Here is a 27,739-nt window from a genome sequence, read left to right on the forward strand (position 1 = left end):
CAGAATTTACATCTTCTACAATGTCAAACGCACAGTGACATTTTTCAGTCAGGTTTCTCTGTGAACTTTGTAAGGCAAAATCCAAAACCATGGAAACGGGGGAAAAAAACACAGGGAAACCAGGAGCCCAGTTTGGTAATTTCACCCCCATACAACATACATGAAAATGGGCCACTCTACTGCTATTGTCAGAGCAAAGGTTAATGACTGTAATTACACAGGGTCCTTGCTTATTCACCAGGATACGGGTTAACGACTCTGCAACAGTTCAGAGTTCCTGTTTATTCAACAAAGCTGCATTGCACACATTTGGGCCATGTTCTGATCGAAGTATAAGTATTGTACACAAAGGGTTGTTTTTCATACCTGTTCGTCACTCCATATGCGGAGATGACCAACAGCACACAGCACTCAGCTGACAGAAGATTCGACTGCACACTCTGGGTTGGTGGGAGCATTGCCTTTGGCTTTAATTCAGGGCCAGCTTTAGTGTAACCTGGGTGAGGAACAGCCACATTCTGACATGGGGATACCTTCTTTTTTTATTGTTACTTATGTCCCAGCAACATACATTCTACCAATGCCCCACCCTTGGAGAGCCATTCTCCACCACCACCATTCACCACATCAGCCCTCCATCTAGACAGCAGAGCTGGGCTGCTAGTGCCCTGCATGGTGTGCCTGAAACTCCTCTCAAACATGCTCCAACATGTTTTAGACAGGCTTTAACTTGGCTGCTGATACTCAACCATTGCATTGAAATTCCCGACCCCTCTCACTGAACTGGCCAACACCTCTGACTTACATACTTTCTCTGATCATCTGCTTGAACTCCCTAATTATTGATTCAATCTCTCCATCCCCTCCTTTCCTCAATGATTTCTTCCACCCCCAGATCAGCTGCTGATTCCCACTGATCCCTTTTCCCTGCTGATCTCTCTTCTGCTAGTTATTCCCTACTCCATCTGGTGCTCAATTCCTCCCACATCCCAAAAATGTGCAGGTTGGTGGGTTAATTGTTACTCCTGGTGAGTGATATGATCTAGCAGGGGTGGGGAAAGGGAGTTGATGAAAATGTGAGAAAAGTGGAACGGGGTAGAATAGTGTAAATGACTCCTTGAGTGTCAGTAAGGACGGGTTGGGCTGAAGGGTTTGTCTATGCTGTTTATGGAGATGTATGGGTCTGCTTATGTCGATTAAGGGTCTCTCTATGATTCTATAACTCTCTCCCTCTGCAATGACAGGAGACCACTGGATAGGCCAGACCTACCCTGGAGTGCGCCCAGTGCCTCTTTATCAGGATGAATCTACTTTTCTGCAGACTAGACTAAAATTTGGTTCACGGGTATGTCCCTGGTGTGAATGTGCAATGTCCTAGATTTTTGGCATCTTACAATCAGTATAGAGCACATGTTTGCTCTGTTGTTTATACATTACTACAGCTGTGCAGAGCTTTTTGTTTAAGAGAATAACCAGAGAGATCCAACAGTAGTGCAGGAGTTGTGGACTATATACTAACATCAGCTTTCTATGCTAATTGTTCAATATCATGGCTGATGGAGAATTGTTACAGACCGCAATGTTATGGATTTTGTGGGTGGAGGATTCATACAAACTCCCTACCACTGACTCTCAGATTACACATCGACACAATCTGCTGGTTGGTAGAAGACTGGTGGACATTTGTGGTGGTGATGGATTATTCAGACTATCTGTGGGTGGAGGGTCATTGCAGAGTCTTTGTGGGTGAGGCTTTGGCTGGGACTCACACTCTGTGTCTGCAGGACCCAGGCAGTGAACTGGACTTATTCATGTGATTGCAGGAAAGGATGAGACGTATCAGACACTCCAAGTTAGTTCTAATGAGTTTGTCAGCCTGGGGTAATGACGGCATTAGCAAACACTGTAGCCGTGAGCTGAAATAACACTCGGTCCTGTGCTGAACTCATCAAGCCACTCTCCAATAGTTGCCCTACCTTTCATAACACATACAATACGCCTTTCATACGTTGCCTGTTGCTGAAATTTACCCGTTAAAAGGCTTTCAAATGCGACAGACATATCTTTTCATTAGAAATTCTGTCATGTAAAAGCTGTCTCATTTGCACAGCTATCAGAGCTGAAACCAGATAAATCTGGTCCAGTTGCAGGCCACAAGAAATGAATGGTGAGGGTTGCCTTTGCTTTGAAGAGACCAGAGTGCTCATTGAACAGATCTATCAACCATAGCCCGCAGTGAGCAGGATTTTCTTTGATTTGATTTAGAACTGACTGACAATCATTGCTTCTTAAAACCAAGGCTCAGCTATGCAAATTTACATTTCTACCAAGCCCTTAAAACAGCAGTTCACTACAAGGTGCCTCAAAACAACGTTATCAAAGACAATTTGACACCAAGCCTATGAGAGCTGACATCATCAGATTGGTGCCCAAACCTTCCTGAAAATGTTGCATTTTTAAAAGGTTTTAAAAAGGGTATTATAACAGAATGGTTGGGGTCCTACATAAAACTGCACTTAAACCTGATCTAAGCATTTTATGATATCAGACTTAAAAGCTCACTGAAGGGAATGGATGTGTTTATCTTTTCCTGATCACCAAGCCCAGTTCAACCAGGACTTTAAATTATATCCAGTTACTTTGTTTTACTCGATGTGATGTTTTTGGATTCCAATTGGTTCTGTCATCTCTGAGGCAAAATTCTGATTGATTGCAATTGTTAGCTGTAGAATATTAAATTAATTGTAAGCATTTTATTTGATCGATCCCTCTGCCCTCAACATCTTTAACAAATGTTTGCTTGGTTTTCTTTTGTCTATGTTCAATGTCAATTTTTTACAGTCACTGGGTTACTTTAATGGCTAACAGGAACTCCACTTCAGAAGATGAGTACATTTGGGAAATCCGAGAAAGTTTTCAAAAAGAAAGTTTTAAGGTTAATTGCCTGTGACAATATTTCAGGAATGTAACAATGCTGTAAATCTTCAAAAGGTTGAAGATACTTGCAGTGGATATTAGTCCTGTTCAAGATGTGAATAATAGTAAGATTAAATGAGAACTTACCAGTTTGAAGTTTGATCTGTATTTTATGAGGAGTTACGATGAGGGATTACGTGAAGAACCCATCCAGCACGCATGCGCGACATACTTCAAAGCAGCGGTGTGGAATCACAGAAAGACACAGTAATTGAAATAAATATAGTAAAGAAAAGGAGAGCTTAGATACCAGTATGATCTCTATTATTGAGGGTGGGAGCGGAGGGCACGTAATCCCTCATCGTAACTCCTCATAAAATACAGATCAAACTTCGAACTGGTAAGTTCTCGTTTAATCTTACTATTTTACTTCGGAGTCACGTGAGTGACTACGTGAAGATTTTAAAGCTCTGTGATTTCAAACCGTGTAACAGTTCATCCTTCACTCGCTCCCCGAAGTCATTCGAGGGAGGAATTATGTTATCGTAATCAACCATGAATCTGTTTGTAAAACAATAATGGTGTTATTAACAATAACAAGACCAAAATGCTCCCCCCGGGCTTAAATTATATATTTGCAGATTCTAATACTTTTTCTGCAAACGATACAGGTTCTGCCAGCGGCTTGTTATAAAAGTTTGGAACGTATACTCCCTAGACCACCCCGCTGTAGCCAGGATGTGGTCCATAGGCACGTCCATCCTCTAAGTCACTGATGTGGATGCTGCCCTGGTGGAGTAAGATTTATACACGTTAGTATGTACTCCAGCAACTCCCAGTACCTGCTTGAGCCACTTGAGATAGTTTGGCTCGTCACCCGACCATAAGGTTTCTTGTGGCTGACCCATAAGGCTTTTTCTCTCCCTCGAGGATTACTTATTGTGTCGATAGTTCAATAAGTGGGTCATGACACATAACCGTGGTTCAGGTGGGTATGCCCGGAATTCCATGACTAGACCTGATGTTCCTGGTCTGCTCTGTTTGACCAGCCCCTAATGGTAAATGTAACATGGTCTAGTAGACCATATTGTCCAATCATAGTAAGAGGAAACTGGACTCTTTGTGCTGAGACAAGGCCATCAGCATGACTGTCTTCAGGGTGGGCTGTTCCAGGGTGAGGGACCTGGCTGGTGACCATCCCCTAAGGTACGTCAGGTCCACACTGACATCCCAGATTTGGGTGTACCTAGGCCTGGGGGATTAGAGTTGAATATGCCTCTACTGAATTTGATCACCAGCGGGTGGTACCCTATGGCCTGTTGTCCTGGTGCCCGAGTTAAGTAGGCTGACAGAGCACTTCTGGCTGTGTTGATGGCGCAGTAGCTGAGTCCTTCATTGTGGTGAAGACCTGCCAGGAACTCCAGTACAGGTTTTGTTGTAGTTGAATATGTGGTTCCTGTATTTGAATAGTATCTTCCCACTTCTTGATGTTCGCCAAGTATGTTCCCTAGTGGATATGCGATGGGATGCTATCATCGTGTCGATAGCACTATTTTGACAATCCAGGCCAAGCAGTGGTCTTCCCAATTCTGCAACTCAGGCCCAGTAATGGTCTTTTCAAATCTGCAACCCAGTAGTTTAATTTATCGTGGCATGTGCGTAGTACCCGACTGATGAGGCCGTAGTACCTGACTGATGAGGTAGGAAAAAGGGGGGAGAACATAGATCAGATTCCCCCCCCCCCCCCCCCCCCCCCCCCCCCCCCCCCCCACCCCTCAGTTCAGCGGGAATGAATTAATTGCCACTGCCTCAAAGTTTGGTTTCATGCGACAAACATCGGTACGTGGTGATTCAATTGAAATACAGGTGCACAACCTTTTATCCGGTGTTCCGGAAACCGAAAAACTCCGAAAACCGGCCATTTTTTCCAGGATGTCGTCTGCACACCAAAGCTCGCGTTTGGTGCCAAACTTGACCCGAAACGACCCACGGTCAACCCAGGTCTGTACTACTGTCGCGGCTGCCTCCTCCCCAGAGACTGGGGAGACACTTAAACATCTGTAAATCATTGCTTAAATGTTAGTCAGTTAGTTTGGAGGACTTTTATGTGAGGGGAGGAGGAGGGAGGGGGTTGAAGGGGTAAACTTTAATTCTTAGTCCCCTACCTGGTCGGAGAGGCGGGGAGCGGTCAATGCCTTACCGGGTCGCCCTGCAGTAAGCTCCGCAGCGCTGTGGCCGCCAACTCTCAGCTTAGCTGCGGGTGGCGCCGATTGTAGCTCCGACCCCGGCAACTCTACCCCTGGCTGCGAGGCGCTCCAAATCCAGCGCCGCCCGCGACCGGATGCTCCCAGCTCCGCAAATGTTGGGAGTCGGCGGCGTCGCAGCGCTGGGATACCAGCGGGAAGCGGGCAATGCCTTACCGGGTCGCTGTGCAGTAAGCTCCAGGGCGCTGAGGCCGCCTTCTCCCAACGTTCGCGGAGCTGGGGCTGCGGGCGGCGCTGGATTTGGAGCGCCTCGCAGCCAGGGGTCGAGTTGCCGGGGTCGGAGCTACAACCGGCGCCGCCCGCGGCCGGACGGAGCCCCCAGCTCCGCGATGTTGGGAGTCGCCGACCAGGTAGGGGACTAAGAATTAAAGTTTACCCCTTCACCCACCCACCCCACCACCACCACTACCACCACCACCACATAAAATCCCTCCAAACTAACTGACTAACATTTATGCAATGATTTACAATCATTCCCCGGTCTCCGGGGAGGAGGCAGTCGCTCCAGACTTTTCAAGCCGCCCGCGCTACCTACCTAATCTACGCTAAAAATCTTCCATTCCGAAATCCGAAAATGTCCGAAATCCGACAAGTGTCTGGTCCCAAGGCTTTCGGATAAAAGGTTGTGCACCTGTACAGGGAAATCGATATCTGGTGTTCCATATTGCTTTGTAACTTCAGCAAATACTTTGGTTTAATAGCCCCTGCCCGACCAAGCTTCCAACCTCATCGTTCCCCAGCCCCGCACGGCCCGTTTTTACCTTCTCCCCAAAATCCACAAACCCGGCTCTCCCAGCAGACCCACTGTCTCTGCTTGTTCGTGCCCCACCAAACTCATCTCCACATACCTTGACTCCATACTATCCCCCTTGGTCAAATCCCTTCCCACCTATGTTCTAGACACTCTCCGCCGCCTCCACACATTCCACTCTCTAGGCCCTCATCCCCTCATCTTCACCATGGATGTCCAGTCACCCTACACCTCCATCCCCCACCAGGAAGGCCTCAAAGCCCTCCGGTTCTTCCTCGACCAGAGGAGCAACCTATACCCAGCCACTGGCACTCTCCTCCGCCTAGCGGAGTTGGTCCTCACCCTCAACAACTTTACGTTTGACTCCTCCCATTTCCTCCAAACACAAGGCGTAGCTATGGGCACACGCATGGGCCCCAGCTACGCCTGCCTCTTTGTCGGGTACGTTGAACAATCCTTGTTCAATACGTACCAGGGCCCCATCCCCGACCACTACCTCCGTTACATTCACGACTGCTTTGGGGCCACCTCCTGCACCCACACACAACTGACTGACTTCATCCACTTCACCACCAACTTCCATCCGGCACTCCAATACACCTGGACCATTTCCGACACTTCCCTACCATTCCTTGACCTCACCATCTCCATCGCAGGGGACAGGCTTCTGACCGACATACACTACAAACCAACTGACTCACTTGGCTATCTGGACTACATGTCTTCCCACCCTGCCCCCTGTAAAGACTCCATCCCCTACTCCCAATTCCTCCGCCTATGCCGCATCTGTTCCCAGGATGAGACGTTCCACACCAGGGCATCGGAAATGTCCTCATTCTTCAGGGAACGGGGATTCCCCTCCGCCACCATAGATGAGGCCAACACCAGGGTCTCATCCATACCCCGCAACATTGCTCTCTCTCCCCATCCCCGCACTCGCAACAAGGGCAGAGTCCCCCTGGTCCTCACCTTTCACCCCACCAGCCGGCAAATACAACAAATAATCCTCCGCCATTTCCGCCACCTCCAACGTGACCCACCACTCGCCACATCTTCCCATCTCCCCCTATGTCTGCCTTCCGCAAAGACCGCTCCCTCCGCAACTCCCTTGTCAATTCTTCCCTTCCCTCCCATACCACCCCCTCCCCGGGCACTTTCCGTTGCAACCGCAAGAAATGCAACACCTGTCCCTTCACCTCCCCCCTCAACTCCATTCAAGGACCCAAGCAGTCGTTCCAGGTGCGACAAAAGTTTACCTGTATCTCCTCCAACCTCATCTACTGCATCCGCTGCTCTAGATGTCAGCTGATTTACATCGGTGAGACTAAGCGGAGGTTGGGCGATCGTTTCGCCGAACACCTCCGCTCAGTCCGCAATAACCTACCTGAACTCCCGATGGCTCAGCACTTCAACTCCCAATCCGACCTCTCTGTCCTGGGTCTCCTCCATTGCCAGAGTGAGCAACACCGGAAATTGGAGGAACAGCACCTCATATTCCGCCTGGGTTGCTTGCATCCAGGATGGCATGGACGTTGAATTCTCCCAGTTTTGCTAGCCCTTGCTGTCTCCTCCTCTTCCTTAACCCTCGAGCTGTCTCCTCCCATCCCCCCGCCCTCGGCCTCCTCCTCCTCCCTTTTTCCTTCCTTCTCCCCCCCACCCCACATCAGTCTACAGAAGGGTGCATCTTTAAGCTGATGTCTACCATAAAGTATCCTAGGAAATCCATGGTTAGCAGTTACAAATTTCCATAAGTGTGTAACCTGGTGAAATACTCAAGTGGTAAAGTCAATGATGGTGCGACATTAACCATCTTTGGGTTTTTTGGTACCAAAGGTTCATATTAGGTTTTTTATGACCCCTTGTATATCAATGATGGTGCGACATTCACCTTCTTGGGTTTGTTGGTACCAAAGGTTCATATAGGCTTCTTTATGACCCCTAATATATCTTTTCCAGTTAGCTAGTCCCTCATGTTCTTTTTTAGTAGGAGGGTAGTCCCCTTGGGGTGCATGCTAAACTGGTAATATATGGTCCCTAGATAAGGGACGTATCAGATATTAAACTGATAAAAACAGATACTATACTTGATCTTAGCCAAAAGGCCGAGAAGTGATGGGATTCTTAATTCAATTTTTATCCTTGAATACTTTTGGTATATAACTACCAAGTGTGATAGTTCTTCAAGTTCCCAACCCAGGTGTGATTCCCCCCCCCTGTTAGTACTAACCCTTCACCTTTTATGTGATGGTAGGAACCATACTTATCTGTCTTCACTGTTGTTTAGTGGTGTGTTCATTTCTTCGGTTTCTGGTTCCTTGTCTGTAGGGATGGTGTTGTTGGGGGGTGGCGCATTTTCCATGGGGCCCGCTCTGGACCCTGGCCTGAAAGGGCTTACGGAAAGTTGGCATGCGGGCCCCGAGCTTTCACCAGTACTATTAAGTAGACGCCTACTGGTGGACACGTGGAGGTACTGTTGTCTGGTTTTGTGTGGTGCTCATTCCAGGCCCTGCCCTCTTGATGCCGAATATTTTGGATACTTCGTCCAGTTTCTTAGGCTTGGTTTGATAACTTAGCCAGATAGCAGGATCTGTGGTTGTGAGGTCGGCGTTCTCACAGTCCTGTGAATTTTAGGTTGAGGGCAGGTTTTATAACTTCCTGAGAAGTTGCGGAGCATCTGTGAACAGTAGGGTCAGGTGTTTTGCCCTACTACCCTGCCCCTCTGGAATGAGCATGCGAAAATGATAGCTGACGTCAGGGGTATCAAATGCAATTTAAGATATTTGGGTTTTAAAAAGCTATGATCAATGTGCCCCCCAATAATGGTGGGCAATTTGAGTAAATGCAATTTAGGGGAGGCGTGATGAAATCCAACGCCTCATGACTACCTGTCTTGGAGAGGTTTTTTGACAAGAACAGGTAGTAAGCTGGCCGTCAGTTGAGACTGAAAAGCCATCTCGCTAGTGGTGGAGCCACATAGCGGCCACACCCAGCAGCTCTTCCTGATCCTGTACCTCAAGCATACTCCCAATGTTGTTCAGCCAGTGACCCTTCTTCTTGACCAGCCCAGCCCTGGTTGCCATCGATCCCTCAACAAGGGAGATGGCCAGTGCTGTAGGCACTGGAGTGGGAGTGTTATGCTCCCTTGGCGAACTTGCCCCTGCTCCTGAGGCAAGTCTCGCTGGAGTTTTTGGCTCCATGACCTTGCTCTAGGCTTGGAGAACAGACACTTACTTGCTCTCATTTGAAGTGCCGATTCCATCTTCTGTGTCTGTCTCCAGCCCAAGGTTTTGTTGCTGGCTTTGCTGCTAGAGGCTGTCTGCCGTTTTCGGGCGGCATTTCTGCGGTTCTCGGGCGGCGAGTCTCCTTGTCGGGAGATGCAGGGATTACCGGCCGGTTTTTTGAATTTCCCTGTTGGTCAGACAGCTGTTGGCGGACTGGGCATCGGCTCAGTACCCTGACTGTGGACCACAGCGTGTGCGGTCCCGGTGCCGCCTCTCCCCCCTCCACTGACGGAGCGCTCCTTCCCTGGAGTCGAACGGGGGCCGCTTCCCTCTGTTCTGCTTTGCTGTCTCCAGTTCCCCTCGGAGCAACAAAGAGGAGCAAAGTCGTGAGTTTAACCTGTAGGTATGTACTTACCTAACGGTCCGTTCCTTCAGGCTTGTAGCGGGAGCGCCTGTACTCCCGTTCGTCGCTGTTGCATCTGCGTGAACGCAATGGCACGCATGCGTGCTGGACGGGTTCTTCACGTAGTCACTCACGTGACTCCGAAGTAAAATTGCAGGTTCTGGTTAGCTGAAGTAATGGAAGATTGGTGGCTGTTCTGATACCACACTTCTCCAATGGAAAATTTGACTGGAGTGAGAGTGGAACAGAAGGGAACAAACAATAATACATGGCAGAGCACAATGTGGAATTCTCCGCCTCAGAGGGCAGTGGAGGCAGGTTCTCTGGATGCTTTCAAGAGAGAGCTAGATAGGCCTCTTAAAGATAGCGGAGTCAGGGGATATGAGGAGAAGGCATCCCCCTGATTGGGGATGATCAGCCATGATCACATTGAATGGCGATGCTGGCTCGAAGGGCCGAATGGCCTACCCCTGGACCTACTCTCTATTGTCTATTGTCTAAAGTGTTGCAGTAACTGAACAATTCAGACAGTGTCCCTGGAGAACATGGATAGGTAACGTTTTAGGTCGAGACCCTGCTTTAGACTGCTTGGAGAGAGAGAGAGAAGAAAACTATAAAAAGGGAGATGAAGAACTCCCTTGAAGAACCTGTGTGGCAGGTAATAGGTTGACACAAGAGAGGGAGGGGGTTTTGATAGTTGATGCGAACAAAGGCAAAAGATAAGAAAGGATGGAAGATGTGAGACAGGTTTAAAGAGTTGTAGATTGTAAAGCCAGAGGGAGGAAATTGGCTGGGGAGGTGAGGGGGTGGGTGGAGTGGATAAATAAGTGGGAGTTCAGGTGGGACACAGGGGTGGGAAGGGAAAAGGGAGGAGGGGGATTTGGGGGAGAAAGGGGGTGGGGGGTGTTTTAGGGAGGTCACGTAAAATTGGAGAATTCAATGTTCATGCCATTGGGATGTAAGCTGCTCCGGTGGAATATGAGGTGCTGTTCCTTCAGTTTGCATGTGGTCCCTTGCCAAAGCAAAACAATATGGATGCTGGAAATCTAAAGTAAAAAGCTGAAAACTCTAAACACTCAGCAGGTCAGGCAGCATCTTTGGAGAGGGAAAATTAACGTTCCAGTTCAATGGTCTTTCATCAGCTTTAATCCTAATTATGATAAATGTTTGATAACATGAAACACTAAGTGGAAGCTATAAAAGTGGATAGAATTACAATTTTCAATAAACCATTGGACAGATATATGGATAGGAAGGGTTTTGAAAATTATGGGCCAAATTCAGGCAAATGGGACGTGCCCAGTGGCATGGAGAAGTTGGGGCGAAGGGCCTGTTTCCATATTGTATGGCTTTATAACTCCAATTTAATTTATATATCTCCCTGCAGTTGCTACTTGTCTTTCTGCATATTTTCTGTATTTTCTGTTTGTAGCGATGTTTTTGTTGGGAGATGGGACTTGCTGGTGTGTTTTCCTGACCTTCATCCCTCTACTAATACATTGAGAGCAGCATCCAAATATTCAATGAGTTTGTTCGCTTCCCTGCTCTGCCATAACTTGTGATTTTCTTCCGAAAACTGTTCACTGACACTCGGAGCAGCTGAAAACAGCAAGCACCTTCCTATCAAGAGGTGAAGGTACCATTTCATTCTGCATCATTAATTTTCCGCATGTGCTACTAATTCCTACTAATTCAGCTTGTGTTTCAAAGCAGCGAAATTGGCACGGAATGAACATTGTGACCACATCAACAATGAGAAACCACACATGTTCCAGGTGCGACCTATTCTAAGCCGTCCTTTGTGCATTAGTATTCCTGACTTTTCCAGCACAATTTCTCAAGCAAAGGTTTTTAACAACAAGCAGGAAACTTAGTTTGGACTGCCATTCAATGCAATATCTTAGATACCGGCGCCTCGTCGTGGCGCGTTGCGCTGCCTTCTCTCGCCTCATATATTCCTGCTGACAATCCACCTGGGAATACCCTTGAAACCATTAAGGAGGGGAGCCATCTTTGGGAACGCTGCTAACCAGCATCCTCCGTTAATTCACTTTTTTTTGTATTTTTCGTGAGTCCTGTGCCCTTTTTGTGAGAGATAGACTTTTTATTAATGGGGGGGGTAGACAGGACAATAGACACTAGACCCTACCTGTCTGGGGGGTACCCAGCTTTTTTTCCGGTTCTCCCTGTCGATCCGTCCTCATAAAGCTACAGCGGCGTAGAGTGCAATGGCCCTTCGCGGCAGCCAGCACTGCCATTCGCCTTGTCCGGCTTCGGCAGCCGCGGTCCCAGTTAGGAGTCAGCCGTTCCAGGTGGCCCGGCCGCTGAAAGGACTCTCCCGGAACCTGGGGCAACAGCACCTGCCAGAACGGCAGGAAATATCGGGCCTCCATAGAGGCAATAGCGTAGGCCATTCGATGCCATCCTGATCAATCAGTCGCCATTCCAGTGCCTCCTTCTGAGCCACACTGCCATTCAATGCGATCATGGCTGATCAACCCCAATCAGTACCCCGTTCCTGCCTTCTCCCCATATACCCTGACTCCACTATCTTTAAGAGCCCTATCTAGCCTTCTCTTGAAAGTATCCAGAGAACCAGCCTCCACCACCCTCTGAGGCAGAGAATTCCACAGACTCACAACTCTCTGTGAGAAAAAGTGTTTCCTGATCTCCGTTCTAAATGGCTTACCCATTGTTCTTAAACTGTGGCACCTGGTTCTGGACTCCCCCAACATCGGGAACATGTCTCCTGCCTCTAGCGTGTCCAAACCCTCAATAATCTTACATGTTTCAATAATATCCTCTCATCCTTCTAAATTCCAGAGTATTCGAGCCCAGCCGCTCCATTCTCTCAGCATATGATAGACCCGCCATCCTGGGAATTAACCTTGTAAACCATTAAGGAGGAGGAGCCATCTTTGGGAACGGCTGCTAACCAGCAGCCGTCCGTTTAATTCATTTTTTTTTGTAGTTTTAGTGAGTCCTGTGCCCTGTTTGTGGGAGAGATAGACTTTTTAATGTGGGGGGTAGGGGGTAACAATATTTCTAGGTCCCTACCTGGTCGGTGAGGCAGCTTTTTCTCCGGGCTGCCCCGTCGATCCGTCCTCATGGCCTACCAGCGGGCGTGGTGCGCCTTTTCCTGGCGGGGACCGCCCAGCACCTCGGCTTCGGTGGCGGCACAGCGCTGGAGCGCTATTGCGGAGCGGAGCGGGCTATGCCTTGCCTGGGTCGCCGCGCTGGATCGACGCGCTGGAGCTCTGGTGAGCTGTGACCGCCGAGTTCAACACCTGCGGGCTGCGGGTCTGCGGAGCGGAGCGGGCGGCGCCGACTTTAACATCGGGAGCCTGGGAGCTCCAAACCTGCGCGGCCTTGTCGGCTTCGGAAGCCGCGGTCCCAGTTAGGAAGCGGCCGTTCCAGGTGGCCCAGCCGCTGAAAGGACTCTCCCGACGCTGGGGCAACAGCACCTGGCCACAACGGCCAGGAATATCGGGCCTCCGTAGAGGCAATAGCGGAGGCCTCAATAGGCGTGACTTTGGGAGAACTGGGGATGGGGACTGGACATTGTGCCTTCCCCCACAGTGGTATCCATTGTGGGGGGATGATTTTTTTGTGTGTAAGTGAATATGTTAGTTTGTGTCCAAAATGGCTGTCGGAAGGGAGAGTGTACGCTGGCGCAGTTTAGTTGCCGCTGCTCTCTCTTCACATTGTGTTTTTGATTTTTTTGTCTTTGGAGCGAATTCTGTCTTTAATTTGTGTATTGGTGATGTCCTTATTATTTATTTTACTCCGACTATATGTTTTTTCTCTCTTGTTACTTTCTGTGTCCTTGAGACTTTTGAGAGGCGCCCGCAAATAAAATGTATTATTATTATTATTATTATGCTGCACTCCCTCAATAGCAAGGATGTCCTTCCTCAAATTAGTGGACCAAAACTGCACACAATACTCCAGTTGTGGTCTCACTAGGGCCCTATACAACTGCAGAAGGACATCTTTGCTCCTATACTCAACTCCTCTTGTTATAAAGGCCAACATGCCATTCGCTTTCTTCACTGCCTGCTGTACCTGCAAGCTTACTTTCATTGACTGATGAACAAGACCCCCAGATCCCGTTGTACTTTAACTTTTCCCAACTTGACACCATTTAGATAGTAATGTGCCTTCCTGTTTTTGCTACCAAAGAGGATAACCTCACATTTATCCACATTAAATTGCATCTGCCATTTAATCTGCCCACTCAACCAACCTGTCCAAGTCACCTGCATCCTCATAGCATCCTCCTCACAGTTCACACTGCCACCCTGCTTCGTGTCATCTGCAAATTTGCTAATGTTACTCTTAATCCCTTCATCTAAATCATTAATATATATTGTAAATAGCTGCCGTCCCAGCGCCGAGCCTTGCGGTACCCCACTAGTCACTGCCTGCCATTCCGAAAGGGACCCGTTAATCCCTACTCTTTATTTCCTGTCTGTCAACCAATTTTCTATCCATGTCAGCACTCTACACCCAATATCATGTGCCCTAATTTTGCTCACTAATCTCCAATGTAGGACCTTATCAAATTAGAATTTGAATAATTCTGCCCAGATTCTAATGGAATTGGAGATTTGCTCGGGTAGTGTACACAAACCATACATACTCAGTAGCAGTTGCACATTGTCGTACCTTTCTGAGTTTGGACTTCAATGACAGCAAATTGTGTAAAGGCAGTGTAATACCCAGCGGTCACCTTCAATTCCAGCAAGTGAAAATGAATTTCTGGCATGCAGCTGCCAAGACCTTCCCTCCCCGCCCCAATATAAAATGGGGTGTTGACAATAAGCCCCTAAACTAGACCAAAATCCATCAGGAAACAGAATCAAGCGAATCGGGCTCACACTATCTCTGCTGTGCCAGCAGTATACTGCTGCCCCTGAGCTATAACACTTCTTACACTGTTAGTGTAACAACTTGGCTCGTACATTTCTGACTAACAAAGAAATTCGGAACAGTTTCTTTATCTCTTTAAACCAAGCAGTACTTGCAATGTATAAATTATTTTATAATCTCTCAAACTCAACAGGCTAGTAATATTTCCCTCCTGCTAAAACCTAAGCTGTCAGCAGCCCACAGTGCACATAATATGGTTCAAACAGAAGTTAAGGAGGCTGCACCCAATCTACAAGTAAGATCTCCCTAATTCTGCTATTTAAATAGACATACAGTATAAAGAGCACATTTCGATCTTAGGACCTAGATCACATCTAGAGGGTCTGCTTTTAAGCAAACAATTTTTCTTATTTCTTCCGCAGGATTCATTCTTAAAAAAATTAAGCACAAATTTTTGCATTCACAGCACCATGCAGAAATCAGCAACAAACAATCCACAAAGGCACACTACATCAGTGTGAAAATTAAAACTACAACAAAAAATGTAGCCACTTACAATGTTGTCATTTGCACTTACCAATGTCAGAATTGCTCCAGCACTTGGAATCACGGTGAAGTCTCAATTAATGCCGCCAGCTTCAGGCTTTTAAAAACAGTTATGATTAAGATTGGGCAGGAGCTCCAACGTTGTTGAGGCAGAGCAACAGTGTAATGTTCGCCCTTGTGAGGAAAGTCTGTGTGCCCTCCTCGCAGTCGCACAGGATTCAGCCGTTTCATGCACTGACAGCTCTGCTCATTCACATACTACGGGTCCAGCAGCTTGAGCAGTAGCCCTACCTCCTGGCAGGAAGCTGAATGTCAAGATTTCTAACTAATCTCACACGACTGCCTGAGAGAAAGAGTAAGACTGGACTGGAGCTCAGACAAACATGAAGGAGTGGAGGATGCCTTTAAACCCATAAAAGCAGTGCAGTGCATATTTCCAAAACCGTACGGTTGTCAGAACAATCACTGTTGTGTGTGTGAGAGAGAGACAGACAGAAGATCATTTAATTACAGACTTCCTGTGGTCTTGTACTGCTGGGACAGTCTCTAAGCCATTACAAATTCCAGCCGATGAACAGTCTGTCTGTCTACTTTTAAATGTCCTGAGGGTTCAATATAATCATGGAACTTTAAAATCTAGGGTGCTGTCCAGGCAGAGCTGAGTTTTTAAAGTAACATTTTTCAGTAGCACAAATGGAGCCAGTGTTTTAGCTGCTACGTGTATTGTTGTCAAGCCGATATGTTCACCTGTTAGACAAGCAGCAAAATATTGCTGGCACACATTACTTGTAATAATTCAAATGGATGGTCATAAATGGAATCATAGAGTCATAGAGTGACAGAGTCTTACAGCATTGAAACAGGCCCTTCGACCAACTTGCCCACACTGGTCAACATGTCCCATCTACCACTAGTCCCACCTACCTACATTTGGCTCATATCCCTCTAAACCTGTCCTATCCATGTACCTGTCTAAATGTTTCTTAAAGGTTGCAATGGTCCCTGCCTCAACTACCTCCTCTGGTAGCTCATTCCATACCCACCACCCTTCGCGTGAAAAAGTTACCCCTCATGTCCAATAAAATCTTTTCCCCTCACCTTAAACACATGTCCTCTGGTTCTTGATTCCCGTACTCTGGGCAAGAGACTCTGTGCATCTAAATCCTCATAAATCCTCGTAAATCCTCATAAGTCTTCTCTATCCTTGAGGCTGAGCAACATCCTCATAAATCGTTCGAGTCTCTGAATCATTAACTTTATTTATTTCTCTGCAGTTGCTGCCTCGCCTGTTGAGTGCAAGCCAATCCCTTCAACCTCAAGCATTGTCTACGATGAGAAAAAGCAACCATACATATACGCACACAATGTTAGAGCATGAAGAGGCATTGCTGGCTCACATGAACTATCACCAATGTGGACTACACACTAACAAGAGAAAATGGCAACATTAGTTTTATCTTTATAGTCAATATTTTCTAAAAAGAAATTACTATAACACGTGGTCTTGTACATAATAAAAAATTTAAAAAAAACATTGTGGACGCTAATCTGAGTTAACTAAAAATCATTGAATGTGCTCTGGAGAATTTTATTTCCTGCTTCACACAATGTGCTCTAGTTAAGTGGAGATTCAGTGGACACACAATGGAGTGTCACGGTTGCTATACAAGTAGAAGAAGTTAGATGTGCAAGGAACATTATGCAAGGGCAGTCCTCTCTGCGATGATATCCTTGTAAGAAGCTGATTACACAAGATGTTCAGATACCAGGTGACTCAGTGGACTGTTCTCAGTGATACACACCAATCGACACTACCTTCCACTCTTCAGCTCAATCTGACATACTGGCCCCCTCCTCCAACACAGCACACACAAATTGAGCCTCAACATTTAATTACAAATTGTAGGAAGGGCATGAATGCATATTGCTAGTAAATACTAAATGGGGCAGTTTCCAGGTTGCTGATCAACTATTCCCAAGCCCTTCACTCCTTTTGACAAAGCCAACACAAGATACACAATTGAATGAATTACAATTTAAGGAACAGAAGAAGATTCCCCAGGGGAATTTCTTCTTACCATACAGTGTTTCCAAATGTGCCAATTTCCAGGAGCACCGACGATTGGAGACATTAGATTACAATGCAAGGATTTCCTGGAATCACCATGCTGACATATGTTCCCAGTTTTTTTCTAGCCAGCACCTCATTATTAGGACTCTCACTATGAGTTCCAAAGATGAAGGCAGACACACAGCATCCCAGAGGGTGTTATGTTGTAGATCAGGAAGAGCTAGCAATGAAAATTTTACTTTCGGCACAAGTGATGTTGGCAGATGAAGGTCTGCCTCCTACTGCCAGAAGGAGATGTATGGCTCATGCCTCTGATGCTATGCCCAGAAATCTTCACCAACACTTCCAACATCACAGGACCTAAGCCCATTGGAGTGTGATTAATTGCAAAGAAGGCTTTGGACTTTGATCTAGAGAGTGTTGTCCTTCTGGCTTCAATGCACTAGTGTTTTGATTGAGATTAGTTTGAGATATTCAGATTAGTATCAAAGCAGCAGCAAAGCACATGAATATGTTTTAGGGTATTATCATATCTGACCCATACAGTACTGATAGCCAGGGCACAATAGGCGTGGTAGTTTATCATGGCTCATATGCCTAAATGCTAATATGCATCTATATAAAATGTAACATAAGCAATTAACTTTGTGAAATTGGCAATCAAACGCCCTAAAACCATATCCACCGTTGAAAATAATTGGATCCATTTTGGATTATAAGTATGGAAAACGTTGTCAAAAACACAGATGTGAATAGTGGTTTATAACAGAAAATAGCAAGCCAGTCAATGAAACATTGAAAAAGGTTTCAAATATGTCCAGAGAGGAAGAACAAAGATGATCACTTTTTGTATACTCAGAAATAATCTAATTTCATTTGAGTAACTGGACTCACTAATTTGCGGAAGCAATCTATAGTCTATGATTTGCTTTATTCCTGGGAAGTTAATGCAATAGAGTCATACAGCACGGAGACAGGCCTTTCGGCCTAACTTGCCCATGCCGACCAAGAAGCCACATCTACACCAGTCTCACATGCCCGCATTTGGCCCATATTCCTTTAATCCTTTCCTATTGATGTGCTTATCCAAATGTCTCCTAAATGTTGTTATAGTACCCACCTTAACTATCTTCTCTGATTGCTCGTTCCATATATCCACCACCTGCTGTGTGAAAAAGTTGCTCCTTTGGGTTCCAATTTAATCTTTTCCCTCTCACCTTAAATCCATGTCCTCTAACTCCTATTTCCCCTACTTTGGGTAAAAGACTCTGTGTGTTTACTGTATCTATTCCCCTCATGATCTTGTACACCTCTTTCAGATCACCCTTCAGACCTCTGACCTCCAAGCAATAAAGTCCGAGCCTGCCCAACCCCTCCCTGGCTTAGGACCACAAGTCCTGGCAATATCCTCGTAAATCTTATCTGCGCTCTTTCTAACTTAACAACATACTTCCTATAGCAGGGTGACCAAAACGGAACACAATATTCCAAATGCAGCTTCACCAATGTCTTGTACTAACTGTAATATAACATTCCAACTTCTATACTCAATACCCTAACTGATGAAGGCCAATGTACCAAAAGCCTTTTTGACCACCCTATCTACATGTGATGCCACTTTCAAGGAACTATCTATCTGCACTCTGAAATCCCTCTGCTCTACAACACTCCCCAGGGCACGACCATTCACTGTGAAGGTCCTGCTCTGGCTTGACCTCCCAAAATGCAAGACCTCATACTTATCTGCATTAAACTCCATTAACCATTCCTTAGTCCATTTGCCCAAGTGTTCAACATCTTACCATAATTTTTGATATTTTTCTCAACTATCTATGATACTACCCACGTTAATATCATCCACTAACTTCAATCATGCCTTCTATGTTTTTATCCAAATCATTGATGTAAACCAGAAACAGCAATGGACTTGGCATCAATCCCTGAGGCACACCACTAGTCACAGGCCTCCAGTCTGAAAAATAACCTTCCACCATTATCTGAAGAATGGTCTCAAACCAAAACGTCACCCATTCCTTCTCTCCAGAGATGCGCCTGTCCCACTGAGTTACTCCAGCTTTTTGTGTCTATCTTCCACCATTAAACGTTGGTTCATTCTACAAAGCCAATTATCTATTTGGTTGGCTAGCTCGGTTGCTCTTAATTGGAAGAAACTGAAAGCCTTTCTGTACTTGTACAAGGTTTTGTTGAGAACACACCTGGAGGGAGCTGTATACAATTGTTGGTCTCCATACCTGGAAAGTATATCTTCTTGCTTTGGATATGGTGTAATTTAGTAGATTGATACTTAGTATGAGGAAGATGAGAACAGGGGAGGGAAGGAGTTGTCCACTGATTGTCCTATACGCAATTGAGTTTTGGAGAGTAAAAGATAATCTCAGACAAGATCTCCACAGCGATTAAAAACATAGAGAGCAGGAGGCTATTTCCTCAACCTTTAAGATCTAGAATGACGTACATAGAATCGGGATAAAGGTGACATTTCTTTGTGAAGGGCCTGGTATATCTTCAGAATTTTCCTGAATACAATGGCTGCTCAGTTATTGAAAATATTGAAGGTTGAGTGGCAGATGTTTGGCTCTAAATCGATCAGCATGGGAATAGGATGGGCAAGTAGCTTTGAGGTTCAGCATGATCAGCATAAAATTATGAATGGTGAACCAGGCTAAAATGATCACAAGGTCAAGCACTGCTATTTCTTATGTTCTTAATGCATACAAATCGTTCTTACTACATGATTTTAATGTTCATACATTCTGGTGTATTTGCTATATTTTGAAATAAAATAACTCGTCAATTTATTTGTTATATCTCTAATAACTTTTAGAGATATCCAATTTCTACAGATGCACCATATAAACCATCCTCCCCAGTTGCATCACAGCTTGGTTTGACAACAGCTCTGCCCAAGACCCGCAAGGAATTACAGAGACCACAGCCCAGTCCATCATGCAAGCGATCTTTCCCCTGTGACTCCACACCCCCATCAAATCTATCAACACTCTATGCTGTCTCGGAAAGCAGGCAACATAATCAAGAACCGTCACACCCCAGACATAAATCTACACTAAATTCAAGAACAACTTCTTTCCCACTATTATCAGACACTTGCACAAAACTCTCCTTTGCTAAAACTGAATGTCCGATCTACCAATCTACCTTGCACTTTTAATTAAATTGGTACTTTCTCTGTAGCTGTAAAACTATATTTTGTACTGTGTTCATTTTTTCTTTTGCACTACATGATGAATTTATGTATAGCATTATTTTCCTGGATAACATACAAACCAAACTTTTTGATCAATACCAATACCAATTCCAATTTATCAGCAATGATCTCAGCTGTGACTTTAGCCTGCTGTGATTTTACAACATCTTCTGTTCCTATTGTTGTGTCGCTCATTCCACCACTCTGTCTTCACCCAATCTCCTGACCTGTTGTGTTAATGGTGTAAGTATGCACCTCGTACCTCTCCTTTTCTTCACAATTTAATTTCCCTGGCATACCGAACCTCTAAGACATGTGCCCACATATAACTTCTGAGCCACAAGAGAGGTAGTGTTTCTCTTTTGTGTATTTCCTGTCATTTTGGGCAACAAATGTCACTTGCAAGTTATCGGCCCAACCTGAACACAGTCTAGATCCTGCTTTCTGCAGGCAAGGACGACCCCACTTACTCAACCATAATGATAGTGAACTGTTTGCTTATACCCATTGAAAAGAGATTAACTGCACCCAGGTGGTATGTTCGGAGAGGATCTCTCATTATCAGCACTTGATAATTATTTTTCTTTCTCCTCCTCAGTCATGGGCTGAAACGACAGAATGCCAAATTTGTGCAGCTAGTAGCAACTGGTAAGGAGGCATTCTCCGACCATCCCTGTATTTGGAACCTCTCTACTAGTACTACAGAGGATTCCATGGTCCTCATTCGGAGTTTATTCAGTTGCAGTTACTGAATCCTGCACTGGAGTCATAAGACAAGGAATGACTTGCCCAACATGTGCCACCCATTAGGCTATGTTGTGGCGTAAAGAGGTGGTGAAAGCAGATACACTCACTATATCTGAGAAGTATCCAGATAAGCATTTGAATCGTCGAGGAATAGAAGACAATGGACGTAATGCAGGTCAATAGGATGAGTGTAACAGGTACATGGACATCTCAGTACTGAACTCTCTAACGCCCTCTGACCCTTGGAGATCAGGAATTCTGCTGACCCTCCACTCTGGAATATTCTCCTAAAGCCATTTTGGCTGAGTACCTCTCTTCCTTTAAGACACTCCTTAATGTCTACCTCTTCACCAAGCTTTAGATCACATGCCTATCGTGGATTGATCATCACTTGGTATCTAGAGACACCAAGTGATGATCAAGGGAGTCTCATGAGATTCTTTCAAATCAGTAGAATGCACTGATTTTTACGCACTTTAGGACAAAGAGAATGATTGGCAGTTCACAGATATTGATGTGTCCATACTTGGGTATTGCTTGTTGGCAGAAAACAATTTTAGCCAGTTCACTAGCTGTCCATTTTCTCAACTCCCTTCATGTAGGCACGATGGCACAGCAGTAGATTTGCTGCCTTACAGCATCAGAAACCCAGGTTTGATCCTGACTATAGTTGCTTGTCTGTACAGAGTTTTTACGTTCTCCTCATGACATGCATAGGTCCTCACCGGGATCTCCAATTTCCTCCCACACTCCGAAGACATACATGTTTGTAGGTTAATTGGCTTGGTATAATTGCAAATTTTCCCTAGCGTGTGTAGAATGGTGTTAATGTGTGGGGATCGCTGGTCAGTGAAGACTTGGTGGACTGAAAGGCCAGTTTCCATGCTGCATCTTTAAACTAAATAAAAAAATAAATGTAGACCAGGACAGGCCATCTTTGCCTTTCAACTAGACATCATCTTCAAGACATCTGTTGAATCATCCCTTTAGCCCATTTCAATTCTCACTTAAGCAAATTAATTGACTTAATTGTGCCCAATATTCTAATTCAAGTGTCCTTGGATGGTGTGCTACAGTTAAACCAGGCAGCATTGAGCTCATGAAATCTCCCTCCCTGGCATTCTGAATTCCTTACCTTGTTCATTCATCTCAGCAAACCTTGACTGATTGGATCATGGTTTTTTTTTTTTTTAACATTGCAGAGGATACAAGGAAACCAGTAGCGATATAATTAGTAGGTATACATTAGCACAACTTATAGAAATTGTGATTTTGCATATTCAAATCTTCCTTCACATTCAAGATTAACATACATTGAGAATATTAGAAACTGGTGCTTATAGTTAGTTCTTCCAAAACTTACCGCCCCCCGGAAACCCATGTCCAGAGCTATCATTTTTCCCTTGGATAACTTGGCTTCACACCAGTTTTGTGGGTTATGAGATAAGTGATGAGACTGATGTGGGAACAACAGACTCTTCCACAGATGGGGCAGGAGGTGACCGACACGACATGTTGGTGGGTAGTTTTCTTCAACTGCTAACACTGGCCTTCTGCAACACAAGTAGATTGGGAGGTAAAGTAGGTGTATGGCCTGCTTGCCTTCATCCGAGTATGTCGTGTTGCAGCTTTATCAGACTTTGCATAGGCTCCATTTTGAATCTCTCTATCTATATTACTAAAACTCTGTTCTTGACCGGTTTTGGGGATCAGTGCTGCGATTTCCGAGAGAACACCGCCACCTACGGCTGTCATTTTTGGCCACCTCGTTAAGAGCCCCCCTTCGCTGCATGTGTGCCGAGGATTTTTCCCGTCGATGAAATATGACAGAGATATTAATGTTTTTACAAAATTCCCCATTCTCTCTCTGCTGCCCCCGCTGGCGGCAGGGAGGAGGGAGGGACTATAAAACCAGGAAGTGGTGTGCCTCAATTAATCTCTGCACGATGGAGCTCTGTCAATTAGTCTCTGCCACTCTGAGCTCTGAATGACACTGAACAAATGTCTACAGCACTGTGAGTACCCTTAATTTGGTTTGAAAATGAAAAAAAAGCACTGCCTGCAAATGGTTGTTTGGGTTTGGGTTGAAGTAAAAAGGCACACTCTCTCTCTTTCTCTCTCCCCTCCCCTCTCTCCCCACCTCTCTCTCTCTCCCTATCCCTCTCCTCTCCCCCCCCCCCCTCTCCTCTCTCCCCCCCCCCCTATCTCCCCCCCCTCCTATCTCCCCCCCTCCTATCTCCCCCCCTCCCTATCTCCCCCCCTCACTCTCCCCCCCTCCTCTCCCCCCCTCCTCTCCCCCCCTCCTCTCCCCCCCTCCTCTCCCCCCCTCCTCTCTCCCCCCCCTCTCCTCTCCCCCTCCCTCCCTCTCTCCCCCCCCTCTCCCCCCCCCCTCTCTCTCCCCTCTCCTCTCTCCCCCCCTCCCCCCCTCCTCTCCCTCCCCTCCCCTCCTCTCCCCCCTCCTCTTCTCCCCCTCTCCACTCCCTCCTCTCCCTCTCCCCCCCTCTCCTCCCTCCTCCCCCCCCCCTCCCCTCCTCCCCCCTCCTCCCCCCCCCTCCCCTCTCCCTCCCTCCTCCTCTCCCCTCCTCTCTCCCCCCCTCCCTCCCCCTCCTCTCCCCTCCCCCCCCCCTCTCCCCCCCTCCCCCTCTCCCCCTCCCCCTCCCCCTCCCCTCCTCCCCCTCCCTCCCCCTCTCTCTCCCCCTCTCCCCTCTCTCCCCCTCTCCTCCCCCCCTCTCCTTTTCTCTCTCCCTTCCCCTCTCCCTCGCCCTCTCCCCTCCCCCTTCTCCTTCTCTCTCGCTTTCTCTCCCTTTCTCCTCCCCTCTCTCTTCCTGTCTTTCTCTCCCTCCCCCTCTCTCCCCCCCCCTCCCTCTCCCCCCCTCCTCTCCCCCCTCCTCTCCCCCCTCCTCTCCCCCTCCTCACCCCCCTCCCTCCCCCTCTCCCCCTCCTCTCCCCTCCTCCCTCTCCCCCCCTTCTCCTCCCCCCCCTCCTCCTCCCCCCCTCCTCTCCCCCCTCCTCTCCCCCCTCTCCTCCCCCCCTCTCCTCTCCCCCTCCCTCTCCCCCCTCCCCTCCCCCCCCCTCTCCCCTCCCCCCCTCTCCCTCCCCTCCCTCTCCCCCTCTCCTCTCCCCCCCTCTCCTCTCCCCCTCTCCTCTCCCCCTCCCCTCCCCTCTCCTCTCCCCCCTCTCCTCTCCCCTCCCCCTCAACTCCCCCCTCTCCTCTCCCCCCTCTCCTCTCCCCCCTCTCCCCCGCCCTCTCCTCTCTCTCTCTCCCCTCCTCCCTCTCCCCCCTCTCCTCTCCTCTCCGTCTCCCCCCATCTCCTCCCTCCCCCCTCCTCTCCCCCTCTCCTCTCCCCCCCCTCTTCCCTCCCCCTCTCCTCCCTGCTCCCCCCTCTCCTCTCCCCCTCTCCTCTCCCCCCCTCTCCTCCCTCTCCTCCCTCTCTCTCCCCCTCTCCCCTCCCCCTCCCCCTCCCCCCTCTCCCCTCTCCCCCTCTCCCCCTCCCCTCCCTCTCCCCCTCCCTCCATCCTCCTCTCCTCTCTCTCCTCCCCCCTCTCCTCTCCCCCCATCTCCTCCTCCCCTCCTCTCTCCCCTCCCCCCCCTCCCCTCCCCCCTTCCCCTCCTCCCCTCCCCCCCCTCCTCCCCCCTCTCCACCCCCCTCCCCCCCTCCACTCCCCCTCTCCCTCCCCTTCCCTCTCCCCCCCCTCCCCTCCGCTCCCCCCCCCTCTCCCCCCTCTCTCTCTCTCCCTCTCTTCCTCCCCCCTTCTCCCCCTCTCCCTCTCTCCCCTCCCCTCCTCCCTCCCCCTCCTCTCTCTCCACCCTTTTTCCCCCTCTCTCCTCCCCTCTCTCCCCCCCTCTCCCCCCTTCCCTCCTCCTCTCCCTCTCCCTCTCCCCCCCCCTCCTCTCCCCCCCTCCTCTCTCCCCCCCTCCCCCCTCTCCCCCTCTCCCCCCTCTCCTCCCCCCCTCCTCTCCCCCCCCCTCCTCCTCTCCCCCCTCTCCTTCCCCCCTCCTCTCCCCCTCCTCTCCTCCCCCCCTCCCCCTCCCCCCCCCCCCTCTCCTCCCCTCTCCTCTCCCCCCCTCTCCTCTCCCCCCCTCCTCTCCCCCCTCCTCTCCGCCTTTCCTCTCTCCCCCCTCCCCCTCTCCTCTCCCCCCCTCTCTCCCGCCCCCCCCCTCCTCTCCCCCTCCTCTCCTCTCCTCCCCCTCTCCTCCTCCCCCCTCTCCTCCCCTCTCCTCCCCCCCCCCCCCCTCCTCCCCTCCCCTCCCCCCTCCCTCTCCCCCCTCCCCTCCCCTCCCCTCTCCCCCCCCCCCCCCCCCCCCCCCCCCCCCCTCCCCCCCTCTCCTCCCCCCTCCTCTCCCCCCCCCCCTCCTCTCCCTCCGCCTCCCCTTTCTCCGTTCCCCTCTCCTTTCCTCCCCCCCCTTTCCCCCCCCCCCCCCTCCTCCCCCCCTCCCTCCCCCCCCTCTCCTCCTCCCCCCCTCTCCTCTCCCCCCCCCCTCCTCTCCTCCCCCCATCCTCTCTCCCCCTCCTCCCCCCCCCCCTCCTCTCCCCCCCCCTCCCCCCCTCTCCTCTCCCCCCCTCTCCTCTCCCCCCCTCTCCTCTCCCCCCCCCTCTCCTCTCCCCCCCCTCTCCTCTCCCCCCCCTCCTCCTCCCCCCCCTCTCCCCTCCTCCCCTCCCCCCCATCCCCATCCTCCACTCCCCCCCTTCTCCTCTCGCCCCTTTCTTTCTCTCTCTCCCCTCTTTTTCTACCCCTCCTCCCCTCCATCCTGTCCCCCCCACCATCCCTCCCCTAAACCCCCCTCCGCTCCACACACCCTTACCCCTTTCCCTCCACCCTCCCTCTCCCTGCTCCCCACCTCTCCCCCGCCCCTCATCTCACCCCCCTCTCAGCACACCCTCTCTCTCTCCCTCTCTTCTCTTCCCCCCCTCTCCCCTCCCCCCCCCCATCTCTCCTCCCCCTATCTCCTCCCCCTCCCCCCTCTCTCTCTCCTCCCCCCTCCCCCCTTCTCTCTCTCTCTCTCCCTCCTCCCCCCTCCCCAACCCCCACCCTCTCCTCCCCTAACCCCCCCTCCCCTCCACACCCCTTACCCTCTTGCCTCCCCATCATCCCCCATCCCTCCCTGCTCCCCCCCTCTCCCCCTCACCCCCTCTCAGCACCCCCCCTCTCTCCCCCTCACTCTCACCATCTCTCTCTCCTCCCCCCCCTCCCCCACATTTCCCCACCCTCCCTCTTCTCCTCCTCTCCATCCCTCTTGCCCCTCTCTCTGTGTCTCTGTCTCGCTCTCTGCCTCTGCCCCTTCGCTATCTGCCCTCACTCTCTACCCCCCCCCCCCTCTCTAGATGTGAAAGCGTTGGGGGCTATGCGTCAGTAGATAGGGTGGTTATGGGGTAAAAGGAGCAAATTAATAATATTAATAATAATATCAAGGGGAGTAATTAGCGTGAGTGTGGGAGGGGAGGGGGGGGAGGTAGTTAGTGTGTGACGCTGCATGCCGCCTCCCCCCCCCCCCCACAACCGCACGTGGGGGGAACAGACCCAATGGGTCTGCACTTGGTCTAATATATTACTAAAACTCTGATCTTGACCACTTTTGGCCCTAGTGCTGCAATTTCCGACAGAACGCCACCACCTATGGCCGTCATTTTTGGCCACCTCGCTCAGAGCCTCACCCCGTCTTATGGGTGCGGAGGGTTTTTCCCATCAATGACAAATCAAAGAGATATTAATGATTTTTTTTAAATCACCATTCTCTCTGCTGCCCCTGCTGGAGGGAGGGGGAGGAACTATAAAACCAGGAAGTGTTGTGCCTCACTCAGTCTCTGCAAGATAGATGAAGCCAAGGGTAACGTCTTGCTGAGCTCTGAATAACACTGAACACATGTCTACACAACTGTGAGTCCCCTTAATGTGGTTTGAAAATGAAAATATGGTTTGTTTGAAGTAAAAAGGCACTGCCTGCAAATGGTGGCTTGGGTGCTTTGGCTTGAAGTTGAAAGGCGCTACTTACTGCAAATGGTGGCTTGGGTGCTTTGGCTTGAAGTTGAAAGGCACTACTTACTGCAAATGGTGGCTTGGGTGTTTTGGCTTGAAGTTAAAACGCACTACTTATTGCAAATGGTGGTGTGGGTGATTTGGCTTGAAGTTAAAAGGCACTACTGCAAATGCACTTACTTCCTGTTTGCACTGTATATTGATTTTAGATAAAACGCTACCACTTACGGCTGTGATTTTTGGCCATCTAACTCGGTCCCCCCTCCGCTGAGCAGGTGCAGAGAATTCTTCCCATCAATGAAAATTATAAGTGTTATTAGTGTTTAAAAAATGTTGAGAATCTCTCTCCTATCAATCACGCCATGAAAGCCACACCTTTTCCGGTGGGAGGGGGAGGGGTTATAAAACCCGGAAGTGTGGGTGTGGCTCAGCCTCTGCATGATGGGGGAGGGAGAGGTCACAACTCTGTCTGAGCTGTGAATCAACTGAACACACTAAATGTCTACTGAACTGTGTGTTTGGTGTTTTATGTGGTTTTATAGTGGTTTCACCCTGCATGAAATGGTATGAAGCTGCATTTGAATTTGGTGGCCTTGCACCTTGCTTGAAGTGGTATAAAACTGCACTTGAATTTGGCGGCCTTGCATCCTGCTTGAAGTGGTATGAAACTGCACTGAATTTGGTGGCCTTGAACCCTGCTGAAAGTGGTATGAAACTGCACTTGAATTTGGTGGCCTTGCACCCTG

The 27,739-nt window shown here is 48.7% G+C and overlaps 1 protein-coding gene and 2 pseudogenes across 4 annotated transcripts in view; 1 reads left to right on the forward strand and 2 right to left on the reverse strand.

The window, feature by feature from the left end:
• LOC129705891 (tetraspanin-18-like) overlaps positions 1-16,067 on the reverse strand; it is a 153,595-nt gene extending 137,528 nt beyond the window's left edge. For 3 of the 4 annotated variants that reach the window (XM_055649773.1, XM_055649778.1, XM_055649774.1), the window contains exon 1: positions 15,005-16,066. The gene's annotated coding sequence lies outside the window, so the exon portion shown is untranslated. Of the gene's footprint in view, positions 1-15,004 lie in introns of all 4 variants that reach the window. The other variant, XM_055649782.1, reaches the window with a different exon arrangement.
• Positions 7,932-8,045, reverse strand: LOC129706031 (U2 spliceosomal RNA; annotated as a pseudogene).
• Positions 16,068-23,490: 7,423 nt separating the features above from the next.
• LOC129705989 (basic proline-rich protein-like) lies at positions 23,491-25,696 on the forward strand (annotated as a pseudogene).
• The last annotated feature ends 2,043 nt before the right edge of the window (positions 25,697-27,739 follow it).

The sequence above is a fragment of the Leucoraja erinacea genome, chromosome 18, assembly GCF_028641065.1.
Source record: "Leucoraja erinacea ecotype New England chromosome 18, Leri_hhj_1, whole genome shotgun sequence".
Lineage (NCBI taxonomy): Eukaryota > Metazoa > Chordata > Chondrichthyes > Rajiformes > Rajidae > Leucoraja > Leucoraja erinaceus.